This window comes from Hemiscyllium ocellatum, chromosome 29, assembly GCF_020745735.1.
Source record: "Hemiscyllium ocellatum isolate sHemOce1 chromosome 29, sHemOce1.pat.X.cur, whole genome shotgun sequence".
NCBI lineage: Eukaryota > Metazoa > Chordata > Chondrichthyes > Orectolobiformes > Hemiscylliidae > Hemiscyllium > Hemiscyllium ocellatum.
In genome coordinates, this window is record NC_083429.1 from 51605315 (window position 1) to 51624121 (window position 18807).

Sequence of the window (18807 nt, forward strand, 5' to 3'; positions counted from 1 at the left end):
GGCAGCTCATTCCATACACATACCACCCTCTGTGTGAAGAAATTGGCTCTTAGGTCTCTTTTATATCTTTCCCCTCTCACCCTAAACCTATGCCCTTTAGTTCTGGGCTCCTCCACCCCAGGGAAAAGACTTTGTCTATTTATCCTATCCATGCCTCTCATAACTTTATAAACCTCTATAAGGTCACCCCTCAGCCTCCGACGCTCCAGGGAAAACAGTCCCAGCCTATTCAACCTCTCCCTGTAGCTCAGATCCTCCAATCCTGGCAATATCCTTGTAAATCTTTTCTGAACCCTTTCAAGTTTCACAACATCTTTCCGATAGGAAGGAGACCAGAATTGCACACAATATTCCAACTGTGGCCTAACTAATGTCCTGTACAGCTGCAATATGACCTCCCAACTCCTGTACTCAGTACTCTGATCAATAAAAGAAAGCATACCAAATGCCTTCTTCACTATCCTATCTACCTGTAACCCCACTTTTAAGGAGCTATGAACCTACACTCCAAAGTCTCTGTGTTCAGCAACACTCCCTAGGACTTTACCATTAAGTGTATAAGCCCTGCTAAGATTTGCTTTCCCAAAATCAGCACCTCGCATTTATCTGAATTAAACTCCAACTGCTACATCTCAACACATTGGCCCATCTGGTCCAGATTCTGTTGTAATCTGAGGTAACCCTCTTCGCTGTCCACTAAACCTCCAATTTTGGTGTCATCTGCAAACTTACTATCAGTACCTCTTATGCTCGCATCCAAATCATTTATGTAAATGACAAAAAGTAGAGGACCCAACACCGATCCTTGTGGCACTCCACTGGTCACAGGCCTCCAGTCTGAAAAACAACCCTCCACCACCACCCTCTGTCTTCTACCTTTGAGCCAGTTCTGTATCCAAATGGCTAGTTCTCCCTGTATTCCATGAGATCTAACCTTGCTAACCAGTCTCCCATGGGGAACCTTGTCGAACGCCTTACTGAACTCCATATAGATCACACCTACTGCTCTGCCTTCATCAATCTTCTTTGTTACTTCTTCAAAAAACTCAATCAAGTTTGTGAGACATGATTTCTCATGCACAAAGCCATGTTGACTATCCCTCATCAGTCCTTGCCTTTCCAAACACATGTACATCCTGTCCCTCAGGATTCCCTCTAACAACTTGCCCACCACTGAGGTCAGGCTCACCAGTCTATAGTTCCCTGGCTTGTCCCTACCACCCTTCTTAAACAGTGACACCACATTTGCCAACCTCCAGTCTTCCAGCACCTCACCTGTGACTATCGATGATACAAATATCTCAGCAAGAGGCCCAGCAATCACTTCTCGAGCTTCCCACAGAGTTCTCGGGTACACCTGATCAGGTCCTGGGGAGGTATCCACCTTTAACCATTTCAAGATATCCAGCACTTCCTCCTCTGTAATCTGGATATTTTGCAAGATGTCACCAACTATTTCCCTACAGTCTATATCTTGCGTATCCTTTTCCACAGTAAATACTGATGCAAAATATTCATTTAGTATCTCCCCCATTTTCTGTGGCTCCACACAAAGGCCGCCTTGCTAATCTTTGAGGGTCCCTATTCTCTCCCTAGTTATCCTTTTGTCCTTAATATATTTGTAAAACCCCTTTGGATTCACCTTAATTCTATTTGCCAAAGCTATCTCATGTCCCCGTTTTCCCCCCGGATTTCCCTCTGAAGTATACTCCTACTTCCTTTATATTCTTCTAAGGATTCACTCGATCTATCCTGTCTATACCTGACATATGCTTCCTTCTTTTTCTTAACCAAACCCTCAATTTCTTTAGTCATCCAGCATTCCCTATACCTACCAGCCTTCCCTTTCACCCTGACAGGAATATACTTTCTCTGGATTTTTGTTATCTCAGTTCTGAAGGCTTCCCATTTTCCAGCCGTCCCTTTACCTGCGAACATCTGCGCCCAATCAGCTTTTGAAAGTTCTTGCCTAATACAGTCAAAATTGGCCTTACTCCAATTTAGCACTTCAACTTTTAGATCTGGTCTATCCTTTTCCATCACTATTTTAAAACAAATAGAATTATGGTCGCTGGCCCCAAAGTGCTCCCCCACTGACACCTCAGTCACCTGCCCTGCCTTATTTCCGAAGAGTAAGTCAAGTTTTGCACCTTCTCTAGTAGGTACATCCACATACTGAATCAGAAAATTGTCTTGTACACACTTAACAAATGCCTCTCCATCTAAACCTTTGACGCTATGGCAGTCCCAGTCGATGTTTGGAAAGTTAAAATCCCCTACCATAACTACCCTATTATTCTTACAGATAGCTGAGATCTCCTTACAAGTTTGTTTCTCAATTTCCCCTCTGACTATTAGGGGGTCTATAATACAATCCCAATAAGGTGATCATCCCTTTCTTATTTCTCAGTTCCACCCAAATAACTTCCCTGGATGTATTTCCGGGAATATCCTCCCTCAGCACAGCTGTATGTTTAATAAATCTGTCCCGCTAACTTTGTTCCTTTCATTCTCGACTGTAAGTGTAATCATCAAGGAGAAAGTGAGGTCTGCAGATGCTGGAGATCAGAGCTGAAAATGTGTTGCTGGAAAAGCGCAGCAGGTCAGGCAGCATCCAAGGAACAGGAAATTCGATGTTTCGGGCATAAGCCCTTCATCAGGGCTTCCTGATTCCTGATGAAGGGCTTATGCCCGAAACGTCGAATTTCCTGTTCCTTGGATGCTGCCTGACCTGCTGCGCTTTTCCGGCAACACATTTTCAGCTCTGTAAGTGTAATCTGACTGTTCTCCTATCCAGTTCCTTTACCAGTGAGCTGTAAGGATGTGAAAATTTCTGTGTGAATTTCTGACCTTGCTGAATAAGCACAACCTTGAAGGCACAGGGCACGCTAGGGCGAAAAGTTGTGATTGGAGAATGGTTGAAGAAGCTATATAAGTTTGGTAACCTTGACCTATGGGGAAACTCAACGAGGTAAAAACAATGACTGCAGATGCTGGAAACCAGATTCTGGATCAGTGGTGCTGGAAGAGCACAGCAGTTCAGGCAGCATCCAACGAGCAGCGAAATCGACGTTTCGGGCAAAAGCCCTTCATCAGGAATAAAAGCTGAGGAAACTGCCATCCTTACCCGGTCTGCCCTGCATGTGACTCCAGACCACAGCAATGTGGTTGACTCTTAACCGCCCTCTGGTTAATAAGTGCTGCCTGGTCAGTGACACTGTCATCCTGTGAATGAATAAAAAAAAGTCTCTAATTTTCACTGGAAAACCCTCCCTTCGCCATGAGTTAAGCCTGGGTAGAGCCCTGCTCTTTCTCCAGTGAAGGGATAGGAAATGGGACTAGGTTTTCCTGCCATATTCTGCTCACCATTACATTGCAAAATCCTGACGCAGTCTGCAGGAGGTCCTCATCAACACAGATCAAGGGCAGGCTACTATCAACTGTCCCTGGGCCCTTCAAGCTGATGATGTTTCTGTTTTGCAGCTGGAACTTACATTGAGCAAAGGGCGAGCTGCTACCCACACAGAGATTGAGGAATGCGAGTAGGGATCAGAAGCAGACTAAACTATTGCTTAAATAAATGCCCAAGCGAAGGAAATAATAACCATTTGGAAAAATAAAAACATTTTTAAAAAACTGATTGCAGCAATGAGGATTTTTCAAGATGAATCTTTATTCCTTTGTACAAGGCAAGAATCGAGCAGAGGAGGGTGAACAGTTACAGAGACGTGGCCATTTAGGTGTGAATTTTTCACCAAAATTCAGAGCCAAAACAAAAAAACAAATTGTACTATCAGTGGTTGTTACAATGATTTAAGCTATTCTCTTTTTACAGTGTGGTCCAAAACACCAGATAACTCCTAAGTCGAGCCGCATTTTTTTTTAAATGACATGAAGCTTTCTTCACTGCAGATGGAATTTTTGAAATAAGCTGCTTAATGAGTAAATTCATTTCAGAAGGACTCAAATTATTAAATCACTTTTTTTTGGTTTCTAAAACAAAATTTTTGAATTCTACCAAGCACTCAGAATAGAGGCCATTCAGCCTTCCATGTTAATGCTAGCTCTTTGAAAGAGTTGAGGTTAAAGATCTTGTTGAAACTCAGTCATTGAGCAGGATCAAGAAGCAGATTTCAGGTAACTAATGACACAAGAGTTTTGCTCAATTCTTGGATGTGAGTATCTTGCCAGCATTTGATGCCTATGCTTGACTGCCCCGCAAATGAATGATTTATTAGCCATTAGTTTAGAGTAAAACGTGTTGTTATTAGTATGGAGTTTGTTGGAAGCCAGACTGAGGTAAGGACAGCAGATTTCTCTCCCTAAAGGAAATGAGTGAAACAGATGTATTTTTATGACACTTGGCAATGCTTTCACATTCACCATTCCTGAGACTAATTTATATTGAAATTTAAATTCAATAAATTGAATTTATAAAGCAGCTGCTGTGGGATTCCAACCTGTGTCCCCAGATCATGGGCCTCGGCATGGGGATGTGAGGATAATGAGGGAAAGTGGCTCTGAGGTAATTTTTAAAAAAAACATTCATAGCCTGTAAGCATCACTGGCTAGACCAACATTTATTGCCCAGAGAACAGTTAAGAATCAACCACATGTAGGCCAGACCAAGTAAGGATGGTAGTTTTCCTTCCTTCAAGGACATTAATGAACCACATGGGATTTTCTTGACAATCAACAATGGTTTCAAAGTCATCATCAGACTCTCATTTCCAGATTATTGTGAAATTCAGATTCCTCCATCTGCCACGGCAGTGTTCAAATCCAGGATCCCCAGAAAATCATCTGGGTCTCTGGATCAACAGACCAGCAATAAAACCACCAGGCCTCTGTCTCCCCCTATTTTTCAATTGTGAGCCATGATTTAATTAAATAGTTGAGCAGATTAAATGGGCTAAATGGCCTACTCCTGTTCATAAGTTTCTAGTAGAATTAATAAGGAAGTAATTTCCCTTCCAACTTTAGCAAATGTTCAATTAGTGCCACCTTATTAAACCAGACTCCCTTAACCAGCAACAGGTCTGGTAAGGCCAGAGACTGAGTAACTGAACCCAAGCTCAAAGCTATGGTTCTGTAATTGATGCAATGCTGAGAGATTGGAGGAGGCTGTAATCACAGCACAGTGAGAGACACACAAGTCAGCAAGTATCCCGAGGGAGAAAGCACTCTGATCCTCAACCCGAAAGCACTTTAGACACAAACAGATTCCCTTCACAGACTCACAGCTCCTCAGGTCTCCTGTAGCTGCTAGCGTTAAACCAAGAACTAATCCGCCCTCTCACATGGATGTGAAAAATCCCCGGAAACTTGTCAGGGAAACTGGTCAATATTTGCCCCTTAGCCCACATCACGAATAAACAGAATATCTAATCACTTATTTCATCGCATCTCCCGGCATCATGATCCTCGAGGTGAAGCCCAGTGTGGACTGGGGCCAGGGTCTTGTGAGGACTAGAGACAGAGCTCAGTGTGGTCTGCAGCCAGGGTTCAGTGCGGTCTGCAGCCAGGGCCCAGTGCGGACTGGAGCTAGGGCCTGGTGCAGACTGGAAGCTAGGTGATGGCCTCCTTCTTTAGAGACCGCAATTTCCCTTCCCACGTAGTTAAAGATGCCCTCCAACACATCTCGTCCACATCCCGCACCTCTGCCCTCAGCCCCCTTCCCTCCAACCATAACAAGGATAGAACGCCCCTGGTGCTCACCTTCCACCCTACAAACCTTCGCATAAACCAAATCATCTGCTGACATTTCTGCCACCTCCAAACAGACCCCACCACCAGGGATATATTTCCCTCCGGACCCCTTTCCGCCTTTCACAAAGACCGTTCCCTCCGTGACTACCTGGTCAGGTCCACGCCCCCCAAAAACCCACCCTCCCATCCTGGCACCTTCCCCTGCCACCGCAGGAACTGTAAAACCTGCGCCCACACCTCCTCCCTCACCTCTATCCAAGGCCCTAAAGGAGCCTTCCACATCCATCAAAGTTTTACCTGCACATCCACTAATATCATTTATTGTATCCATTGCTCCCGATGCGATCTCCTCTACATTGGGGAGACTGGGCGCCTCCTAGCAGAGTGCTTTAGGGAACATCTCCGGGACACCCACACCAATCAACCACACCGCCCTGTGGCCCAACATTTCAATTCCCCCTCCCACTCTGCCGAGGACATGGAGGTCCTGGGCCTCCTTCACCGCCGCTCCCCCACCACCAGACGCCTGGAGGAAGAACGCCTCATCTTCCGCCTCGGAACTCTTCAACCCCAGGGCATCAATGTGGACTTCAACAATTTCCTCATTTCCCCTTCCCCCACCTCACCTGAGTTCCAAACTTCCAGCTCAGCATTGTTCCCATGACTTGTCCGGACTTGTCCGACCTGCCTAGCTCCTTTTCCAACTATCCACTCCACCCTCTCCTCCCTGGCCTATCACCTTCATCCCCTCCCCCACTCACCTATTGTACTCTATGCTACTTTCTCCCCACCCCCACCCTCCTCTAGCTTATCTCTCCACACTTCAGGCTCACTGCCTTTATTCCTGATGATGGGCTTTTACCCGAAACATCAATTTTGCTGCTCCTTGGATGCTGCCTGAACTGCTGTGCTCTTCCAGCACCACTAATCCAGAAGCCAGCATGGTCTGTCGTACTGAACTTTTATTTTGGTAGTGATGGACATTTTATTTCTCTATTGTCTAAGATCTTGTAAATAAAGAAGCTGTGCCTAGGTACATTTCTCAGTGCTGTAAGTGGTGAGTTATAAACTTTTACTCAATTAGTATACTGTCTGTTCTGATACAATACAACAGCTCCGCTCTCATACTATAAGAAAATCACATGATAGCAGCTCAATACAAACCAATGGGACATAAATCGTGTTATAGCCAATAAAGGTAAGGAAAGTTTGCATTTTATAAATAACAATCTAAATTCTTCAATCACATTAAAGCCAATTCACACTGAAGAAACATGCATGTAGCAGAACCAACTGTATGTGACAATAAATCCTGGTTCTAATTCGAACACTGGCTTCATTTTTGGAGTACTGTAAAGTGCTTTACTCTTGAAACTGCATTTGTAGTACTTGAGATTCAAAACTTTTCAAGAATATGGGGGTAATCTTTCTCCCTTCAAAGGCATGAGTAGTAATAGGCTGTTGAACTGTGATGGCATAACAGCTGGATATAATGTGTATTGTGTACATGGTAGAAGGATAGAATAAACTTAATGGGCTGAATGGTCTACTTCTGTTCCTATATCTTATTATCTTATGGCAATATCTTTGTAATCTTTCTGTCCCTTCCTCCAAGTCTAGTCATTTGTGTGCCATTGTGTACAGAGCAGATGCAGGCTCCGAAACGGAGTTCACTTCAAGCCAGAAGTAGATTGAGAAGAAAAGCTCTATCTCAGCTTTGCAAACGCGTCATTGTTCCCCTTTCAGTTCCCTGGTTGATGGGGCTGCAAGCAAATCATCCACAAGTTTGACGACACTTTGTTATTTGAAAGTTTAAAATGACACACTTCAACAATCTTGACCTCCTGGACACAAGGAGGAGAGAAACTCTGAAATACCAGGGACCTTGTGGTGCTGAACCCGGAGAATTGAGATGGATGAGACAGAGCTGGGTTCTGGCTCCTCAGAAGGTCATGACTGACAGCCACTGAGAGGAGCAACTTGGGCAAAACTCAAGATGGCAAGTTTGCATTACACTTCAACTCAAAGCTCAAGATTAGATTAGATTACTTACAGTGTGGAAATAGGCCCTTCGGCCCAACAAGTCCACACCGACCCGCCGAAGCGCAACCCACCCATACCCCTACATATACCCCTTACCTAACACTACGGGCAATTTAGCATGGCCAATTCACCTGACCCACACATCTTTGGACTGTGGGAGGAAACCGGAGCACCCGGAGGAAACCCACGCAGACACGGGGAGAACGTGCAAACTCCACACAGTCAGTCGCCTGAGGCGGGAATCGAACCCAGGTCCCTGGCGCTGTGAGGCAGCAGTGCTAACCACTGTGCCACCGTGCCACCCTTTCTAAACATCAGGGCAAAACTGAAAAGATGAATTGACACCATTAAGGTAATTATTTATTTCTGGAATTACCAAGAAAGTCACAAGGAGCTTCACAGGATTATAAATCGGATGAGAATCAACCTAAAGTGAGAGGAAGGAATGTTAGGAATTGTGTTGCACAGCAGAGTAAGCAAACTGGATTTTCAGAAGGATCTTTAAGGAATGGAGATGGAATGGCAGTGATTTCAGGAGGAGTCTGGAGCCTTGGAAACAATGGCACACAAATGACTAGACTTGGAGGAAAGGACAGAAAGATTACAAAGATATTGCCATAAGATAATAAGATATAGGAACAGAAGTAGACCATTCAGCCCAATACGTTTATTCTATCCTTCTACCATGGCTGGGAGAGAGTTAGACTATGGGAGAATTTAAATACGAGTATTTGAATTTTTAATTTGAAGCTTTGGATTGGATATGGAGAATTACTGAAGAGATGTCAATCATTCTGATATGAGACTGGTCAGGAAATGGAATTTCCTCTGAGTAGACTGTGAGTAACCAAGTCTGAACCAGCTGATTAACGAAAAACGTTCTTTCCAGTGTGCAAACTCAAGACTGTGGCATCTCTCTGACACTGGTTTCTCAAACATTCTACATTTTCTCTGCTCTGTCATTGGTGACTTCACCTTTAGCCACTGACACACTAGCCCCCTGCACTCAGCTCTCATCCTTTAAGATTAAAACTCATTAAACTCTCCTCTTTGTCCAAGCTTTTCACTCGGCTGATCTTGTACCTCCCTTTGTGGCTCCCTGTTAGATTTAGTTTGATAATTGCTCCTGTAAAGAGCTTTGACATGTTTCACTGGACTGAAGGTACTATGTAAATGCAACCTGTTGTTGTCGGTGAGTATTGCCTCCCAAGCCTAGTTGACAGATTGAGTCTGACGGCCTAGGGCAGGCTGCTGGTCTAATTGACCTTCTTTGGAGTATGAGGTCAAAGGTCAAAGTGGAAGGACATCGATGAAGAAAGGAGAAGGATCGCCGGTAGAATTCCAAATCCAGATTCCCAGGACAGCATTGCCTCGAAAAATACTGTCTTCCCGTTAATACCACAACATTAGACAGAAAGAAGGAAATGAAATTATTCACAGGATTGTGAATTGCAATTTCTGTACCTCTTCAGATTGCAACTAACCGAATACCAAATGCACTGACTCCATCTGCTGGTTAATTCCATTCCTCTAGAAAGGAAATTCTTCTTGGATTCACTGTCCCAGAATTCCTGAATCATCCTGGGGTACAGTCCCACCCTGTCACGCCCTTCCTGGGGCACAGTCCCACCTTGTCACCCCCTTCCTGGGGTATAGACCCACCCTGTCACGCCCTTCCTGGGGCACAGTCCCACCCTGTCACCCCCTTCCTGGGGCACAGTCCCACCTTGCCAACCCCTTCCTGGGGTACAGTCCCACCCTGTCACCCCCTTCCTGGGGCACAGTCCCACCCTGTCACCCCCTTCCTGGGGCACAGTCCCACCTTGCCAACCCCTTCCTGGGGTACAGTCCCACCCTGTGAGACCCTTCCTGGGGTACAACATTCAAGGTGCTTGATGCTACCCGGTACAGAGCAGCCTACTTGATTGGTGCTTCATCCCCTACCCTAGATAATTATTCCCTCCCCCACCAACACACAGTAGCAGCAGTAGGTACCACCCCATAAGTCACTGCAGCAACTGACCGAGGATCCTCCGTCAGCCCCTTGCAAACTGTGACCCCTTATCACCTCGAAGAACAGGGTAGTAGGTACATGGAGCGTTGCTACCTGTAAGTTCCCCTTCAAGCCTCCCACCATCCTGACTTGGAAATACATCTCTGTTCCTTCACTGCTGCAGGGTACAAATCCGACAGCAGCCTCCCTGACAGCACTGTGGGTGTCCCGCATTCACATGGTCTGAAGCAGGTCAAGAAGACAGTTCACCCACGACCTTCTCCAGAGCCAATCAGGGATCAGCAACACTCACATCCATTGTGTGAAGATTGATTTTAAAACACAGATGGAAACACTTGATCATTCCACAGCTGAGGCAATCCCAACGTACACTGCAGGATGTTTGAAGTGCTGATGCTGTTGTAGGAAACACAGCAACCAATCTACACACAGCAAGCTCCCACAAACAGTATGATACACTGACTGGATAATCCACTGATTGTGCCTCCACTGTTTCTTTGAAAGATTCAATCCAATTAATCCCATTGTCCGCTCATGTCCCAAATTGTACCACTTCAAGTATTTATCCAAATCTCTTCTGAAAATTACTGTTAAACCTGCTTCCTTTGTCCTTTCAGGCAGCACATTCCAGACCATGCCAACTCGACTGCTCCTCTTTTTGTTTTGTTACCTATTGATTAGATTACTTACAGTGTGGAAACAGGCCCTTCAGCCCAACAAGTCCACACCGACCTGCCGAAGCGCAACCCACCCATACCCCTACATTTACCCCTTACCTAACACTACGGGCAATTTAGCATGGCCAATTCACCTGACCCGCACATCTTTGGACTGTGGGAGGAAATCGGAGCTCCCGGAGGAAACCCACGCAGACACGGGGAGAACGTGCAAACTCCACACAGTCAGTCGCCTGAGTTGGGAATTGAACCCGGGTCTCAGGCACTGTGAGACAGCAGTGCTAACCACTGTGCCACCATGCCGCCTGACACTGTGTTGTGTGACAAATGACCCTCTTCCCAGTGGAAACTTTCCCTCTTTATTCATACTATCACCTGGTTGTGAGTTTGTAATATTACTGAAAGGGTAATCCCAGTGAATTCATGAGCAACTATATGTAGCTGAGCTGCACATCTATTAAATGCGTCGCCCTGTGAATAAAGTTGAACTCCCAATAGTGTGTCAGCACCTCAAGTCCCTCAATACCATCAGATCTTGATCATCTAGTCAGGAAGTAGCTGTAAACGCTGTCACTTTCAATCCTCCTGGCTCATCCATTGCAATGTTCTTTATCCAGCATGTTTTTTGCTTCTGATTAATTCTGACCAAGTTCCACTTACCCATTCCTCTCTCTCCCTTTCTCACGTTCACTGTTGTACACTGACCATGCCACCTTGCCATATTTTGATTTAAAAGTTCTCAACCTTATTTTCAAAACCCCCTTGGTGTCACCACTTCTCACCGCTATGAGCTGCCTCTGTCCCAGAACTTCCAATATTTCTATCGTTATCCAATCCTGGCCATTCCCAAATATTTATCATTCCACCACTGGGGCCTGTGTTGATGTATACTTTGTCCCACAAATCCAGATGACACAAGTTTCTGTACAATGGAAGATGCTTTATTATCGGACATTCAGCAAGAGATTCAAATGTTCCCAGAGTAGCTGCATGTCTACTTGTGGTGACACTTCTCCATGACTCTCTGCCCTCACACAGAGACAGTATATCTTATAGGAATTAAACAAAAGGTTTATTAGTCACATGGACGAATATCATCACATAGTTTAAAGTAGGTAATTATGAATTTACAAAGTCCGATGAATGCCAATGTCCTGTGATAACGTGTGAATGGATTACAGAAACTGACATTTCATATTCTTCATGATTATGTGTTGATGGGAAGAGATTAAAACAGCAGGGTTTTTTCCCAACTCTCAATGGGGGATTCACATACCTACACTAATATGGAGGGTAAGTAAGACAATGGGAGCGGGAGGCAGTTTAACAGGGTTGTGGCCAAGGCTCTCAGTCTTGTCTGGAACGGGCAAATACCTCTGCCTGGGGCTACAGGGGAAATCCACATGTGTGGCTCCACCAGGCTCTATTTCTGAAAAACAATCAGCCTCCGCCCTCCTGAGATGTTCCGTCTGTATTGTAAAAGTACTGGGTTTCTGTTGATATTGCAGTAAGTCTTTTGGTAGTGGAATGTTTAACCCTTGAATCCCCAGTATGTCTTGAAAGCATGGAACTGACCCCTCTGTGGCATTTTAACTTCCTCATTCCCTCCTTTTGATCATTTGATGATCAACCAGGTCCCCTCAGAGCCTATTGTGAAAACATTTGGAGACAACAGTGGCCATAAGCCCAGAAGCATTAGAATGCATGAGATCACAATTAGTGTTGTAGTTCCGATATGTGCCAGCAGCCTCCCAATCCTTCAAGAATGCACCCCAGTGACCACCCTCCCATGCCATCGTTGAATCCCTTGTCGATAGTTTGGAGAGTCTGGATTTCCCTTACGACGTGTTTAGAGAGGTCAGTGATGTTAGTGGATTCATAAGGATATAGGTGCAACATTCTGCCCCCACAATGGCCCAGGTAGTCCAGTGCCAAGCCCCAGTTCCAACTGAAATAGCTCTGTGTTAATTTCAGTTAGTGCACTAGCCCTCTGATTGGCAACACTTTCCCGTGCAGTCCTGAGCTGGCTAAGTACTTGGGCATGTAAATAAATTCCTGTCAGGAGAGAGAACATTCTCACCCAGGTGAGGAACCTGCTGGATATTGGGGATGAGGGCAGGTTGCCAGAAACTCAAATGTGAGGTACAACATACCCCATGTAGCGTGACTCCTCCCAATCTGAGGGAAGCCAGGGGTAGGCTTTCAACCCACAAATGAAGGAAGCTGTCAGAGTGGAGACAGTGCCCCTCCACAGCCTGGGAGCAGGATTACTCCAGAGGTGGCCTGAGATTCTGTTGTGGATGGCAGACCATTCAAATATAAAGTACCCACATTCAGTTGAGTTTTGAATAGGTTCGACCCAGGGGATGGTAGAGGAGCATTCACTCATTCCCACATAAATGCCTTTGGTGGGTTTCCCTTCCCACCTGAAACAAATGGTGTAGTCGATGGTGTTGTTGAGAACTACAAGGGAGGGGGGCCTACGTGATTGGTTATAGTTATAGAGTGATACCAGGCCCTGAATGAGGTCAGGTTATACCCTGCCACTCTTGTGCGACACTGGTGTCAGCAAGGTCACCAGATAGGCTTCGACACAGTAGCCAGATGGTAATAGGGAGCTGCTGGTTTTCTAGAGTGCATCTTAACCCGATCAGCTATACAGGGACTCTGGTACAGCAGCGGGAACGGAATCATTGGTGCCTCACCAGGAGTCTCCGGCGCACTAAGGTAACATCCCCATTTCCCATGGGGAATTGTTCCCTCCCTCCCTCAAACAGGGCTGCTAGGCCAGACCTGAGCTCAGGATCCAGAGAAGTGCTTAGCTTATCTCTACAGCTTTGTTGCTTTAGCCCCTCTTGTTTATCTTATTCAGCATTACCTTCTTTATGCGGTTTCTCCTGTGCCCTTTTTTTATAAAGTCATTCATACATCTAATTTCAAAATCTAAAAGAAATATTGCCTCCATACTGTCCAGAAATAATAAAGAAGCCCATCAATTCAATTTCTCCTACTCTTAGGCAAGCTTATCAAGTAAAAATTCAAGTGGCTACCGCAGAGAAGGCTCTTCAACCTCTTGTTTCAGGGCCAGAGTTTTGCACAAGGAGGAGAAAGTCTCACTTTCCCTTAATGGTTCCTCACTTGCTATGCTACTGACATGTTTCCTCATATTGCCATAACTTCTGTTGCCAATTGAACGTTAATCAATGCAGCCGTGCTTTAAACTAACCATGAGGCAATGATGCGGATCACTGACAGTGTGGAAAGGTATAAAGCCTTGCCAATTAATTAATTAATTAATTAACTGTGATAATGCAGTTCAGGATAGTACAAATTGTTCTAAAATATTGATAAGCATTTTTAATGAGTGATGGAACTAAACAAATGACTAGATATCGCACTGTGAAATAATAAGAATGAACAGACAGATTTCAAAGTCACAGGAATGATTCAAATCTGTTTAGTGTTGTATCCATGAAATTGTAGCAGGATGCTCATCCCACTCAGCTGACCAAATCACAAGTTTTTTCATATCGAGGAGGAGTTTTGTTAAGAGTCTTCGATGTAACCTGGAAATTCATTTAATCAAAATCCAGTGCTATAATGTAGAATGTGCACAGTTTCCAACTCTGAAATCCATTATAATTACCTAGTTCAAGTCTTTTAATTTAAATCCCCAATTTGTTTTTTTTAAAGCAGTTCTGATCAGTCATTACTCACTCATAATGTTCTCGGTTGTGGAATGACTGGCAGCGTTAAGTCTTGTCAAGATACCTCATATGCACAAATAATGATTAACCGAAAGCCACAGATATTTACAGCTCTATGTTAACCTTTTTTACATGACCTTTTTTGCAAGATAATGCTGAACTGACACTTCAGTTCTTAGTGAGGAAGGGAAATTGACAGAGAATAAAGCTCCAAATGGTATTCCACACTGACAGTCTTAACGTTAAGTGGAGGTAAAGGAGTCCAAAACAAAAATTCATTCAACCAGTATCATTTTCTGACAACAATATTGTTGGTTTGGTATATCCAGATCAACCTTTACACTCTGTTTTACAATTTTTAGATTAAATTATATCAAGTTCACTGTAATTCCTCCATTTAATGAACAACTGTTAAAGTCTGAGGTGATTTTCCTCAATATTTTGTTAAAGAATGAGCAGATAAGCTTCACAGATCACCAGCATAGTCCGTCCAGACACTAGGACCCCGTTGAGTACTGACATGCAGCCCAGTATTGAGAATTGTAACAGCTCTCCCCCTGCATGGCTGGGAGTGACCAAAGCAGTGACTTTGTCCATCTGAGAATCAGAATGCCGAGCACTGATGGTAACTTTGGGAGTACTGAGGGGAATAGAGCGACGGGCTGGTGGGTGGGGCTCCTGAAAGTGCCCTGGGGATGCTGTCTGCGATCTCTTTAATTTTAGGGGACTGATGGTCCCCAGGCACCTTCCCAAACACATCCAGGCATTGGATTACATGAATCCTACCCCACAAAGGATCTCTGCACCCACCCTCTATATTTCCTCTCCCCCCACCTTACTCTTGCAACAGGGCACTTCTGTGTCCTCTGTGAGATGGCAGACTGACACTTGGCCACTTTTCTCAGTAAGACAAAGCTTACTTCTCCTCCAGGGGCAGCCTTTCTTTGGCATTTTAGAGTTCAGCCCAGTGTTCTGTAAGTAAACAAACAACAACACAAAACCCACACTGACAGTACTAAACACCGGCACTCTGGTCAATTGTTTGAACGTGATCGCAATTAAAAGTGCTAAGTCATAGTTTTGGAATCAATTCACCATTCAAATGAAAGTTTTCACCACACATACCATCACAATCACTCAAAAATTCAAACTGGATATTCTTTAATTTGTATATAACAATTTACCAAAATGACCAATCTCGCAGAAGGGGCTACAATCCTTATAACCATTTTCCTGATCAGGTATTTTCTCACAAATTGTCTCCCTTCCCAACCACATAGATGGACTGTCCCATTTTACCTTATGACTCCTTGCTCTGCTACAAATAATTTCCACCAGCCATATCAATACTGCAGGGTGAGAAATTTATTGAGCCGGCCCTCTTTCCTTATTATATATTAATTTCCACCGTCCACATCAGAAAGAGGCAGCTCCATAAATCAAATCCGTAAGGTAGTGATGAACACTTCCCTGACCAGGGTCCCCAGTCCTGCCCTTTTTCCTACAGGAACATTACAGAGAGGCCAATGTCACCCCACAGCAATTCAGAGCAATCTGACAAAACTTTCCCACCTTACAAGCTGGGCCTGGGCGATTTGGTCAACCTCTTCAAGGTACCAGTTCCACTGGGCAAGGGACAGATTGTCTGGCTGAACACAAGGAGCAGTCTGGGTTGAAATACCCCAGGGTGCCCTTACTCTGTTCTGTTCAATTCAGACTTTCGTGTCACTTACTCACCCCAGTAAGACGTTCCTATGTTGAGATCCATGTCCCAGCACCAAACGTTGATGTATATTTTGTTCCACAAATCCAGACGACACAAGTTTCTGTACAATGGTAGTTGCTTTATTATCAGACAGCTAGCGAGAGATTCAAAATGTCCCCAGAGTAGCTGCGTGTCTACTTGTGGTGACCCTTCTCCATGACCCTCTGCCCTCACACAGAGACAGTATATCTTATAGGAATTAAACAAAAGGTTTATCAGTCACATGGACGAATATCATCACATAGTTTAAAGTAGGTAATTATGAATTTACAAAGTCCGATGAATGCCAATGTCCTGTGATAACGTGTGAATGGATTACAGAAACTGACATTTCATATTCTTCATGATTATGTGTTGATGGGAAGAGATTAAAACAGCAGGGTTTTTTCCCAACTCTCAATGGGGGATTCACATACCTACACTAATATGGAGGGTAAGTAAGACAATGGGAGCGGGAGGCAGTTTAACAGGGTTGTGGCCAAGGCTCTCAGTCTTGTCTGGAACGGGCAAATACCTCTGCCTGGGGCTACAGGGGAAATCCACATGTGTGGCTCCACCAGGCTCTATTTCTGAGAAACAGTCAGCGTCCCCCCTCCTGAGATGTTCCGTCTGTATTGTAAGAGTACTGGGTTTCTGTTGATATTGCAGTTAGTCCTTTGGTAGTGGAATGTTTACCCCTTGAGTCCCCAATGTGTCCTGAAAGAGATGTAAAGCATGGAACTGACCCCCCGTGGCATTTTAAGTTCCTCATCTATACCTTCAGCTGTATCAGCCCCAAGCTCGGGAATTCCCCCTCCAAACATTTACCTTTTCTTCATCCTTTCAGCTGCTCCTTAAAACCACTTTGACCAAGCTTTTTGTAATTGGTTTTAATGTTTATGTGCCTGGGAGAAATCATTAAACAATGTTAAATTTGAAAAGCTGCTGTTAAATACAGGATATTATTCGTTGAAAAAGACAAAAATTGAGATAGTTTACAAGTAACTACTAATCCTGCAGAAACAAACAGCCCAGAAACTGGCAATTCAGCTGAACTAATTGGTGCTGGTTTTGTAATCCACACACGTCTCCTCTAATTCCATCTTCCTCGACCTATTCCCTTTTCTCTCACATACCTATCCAGTCTCCTTTTGAAAGCACGTTAGTGATTTACCTTCAAAACTGAACAAGGAACAAACATAAAACCATTGAGAAAGCAAGGTGGTCAAAGTTACGTGCGCTTCTTTACAAAGTCAGAGTATGAGCTGAAAATGTGTTGCTGGAAAAGCACAGCAGGTCAGGCAGCATCCAAGGAACAGGAGACTCCTGCTCCTAGGATGCTGCCTGACTGCTGTGCTTTTCCAGCAACACATTTTCAGCTCTGATCTCCAGCATCTGCTGTCCTCACTTTCTCCTAAAATCAGGGTATGGCCTTACTAACCCTGTGACTATGTTACATCATTCAGTGACATCAACCAAACCTTTGTCTGACTATTTTTAAAAAATTGTAATTGATAGAATTACAAATAATGTAGCAGCTATTGCTATTTGCAGAAGAGAAAGTCAAATCCTTTACATGAGGAAGTGCTCGAAATTTCATTTTTGAATGACTGGTTCTCATGACATTTAACATTGGTGCCACTATTAGGTGGTCAAAGGTGCTAAATGAAAATATGCATAATATATAAAATTTGTAAATCTTGGATGTTGAGGGAAGAGCTACTCCACACCTTTGACTATCTTGGAGAGAGAGTCAGAGACAATTGGACCTTATCACCCTAGCTCCCATGTGGAGTTTGACAGCTATGAATAAAAGGCACAAAGAGCATTAATTCCCCTGAGGAGACACAGCAACAGAAAATAGGAAATACAGGCAAGACTCAAATAAAGGGATTTGTAGAAGAAATTAATATCAAAAAATCAAAACTCAACCAATCCCTTTCTTCTATCTCATTAGTAAAGATCTAAATGTGTATACACCTGTCCCTCACTCACTGTTTTAGTGGTTAAAATAGGGGATGCTTAAGGACGGGAAAAAGTTATAGTGGAACAGCTATTCCATTTTTGAGGTATTTTAGGTGTTGGAGGTGATTTTCTTGAATTCCAGGAGCAGCATTTACTGTTTTATATGATGTTGCAATTGTTTTGGAACTTTGGAGAAAAGAAAAGCCAAAATAAGTGCCCTTTTAAAAGGGAGAGGGACAGACAAAGGCAGTGAGCACATGGTCTGTAAGGGAGAAGTAGAAAGAAACTCACACTGCTAACTGACACAGCAGTGAATCTGTGCAGTTACTGTCTTTGCTGTTTGAATTCATGTATCGCCGGACATCAGAGTGTGTCTAGGAAAACTTAACAAACAGCGAAATTCACAAGGAGCGAAAATGGCCTTTTGTAGAGTGACATGTACTTCTTATCAGATGTGGGAGTTTAAGAAGAGTTTGCGGGTTACTATGGATTATATTTGCCATAAATGCTGTTGGTTGCGAATCCTATCAGATTGAATGGATCGGTTAGAGAGACAGTTAGACGCAATGAGGAATTTGCAACAGCAACGGTATGTGATAAATGGCAGTTGGAGGAAGGGGGGAAAAGTCGCAGATACAGTGACATAGATGGGTTAGCTCCAGGAAAGATAGAGAGGTATGCAGTTAGTGCAGGAGTCTTTTGTGGCTATCCTCATTTCAAACAAGTACGCTGTTTTAGAAAACGTAGGGGGTGATTAATTCACAGGGGAACGTAGCACGAAAAGCCTAGATTCTGGTATTGAGACTGGCTCTAATGCAATGAGGCGTACGTCGGGTTCCAAGATATCAATTGTGTTAGGGAACTCTCCAATTCGAGCAGCAACAAAAAATCAGAATGGTGTGTTGTTTCCCTGGTACCAGGATCAAGGATGTCTCACAGAGGGTGCAG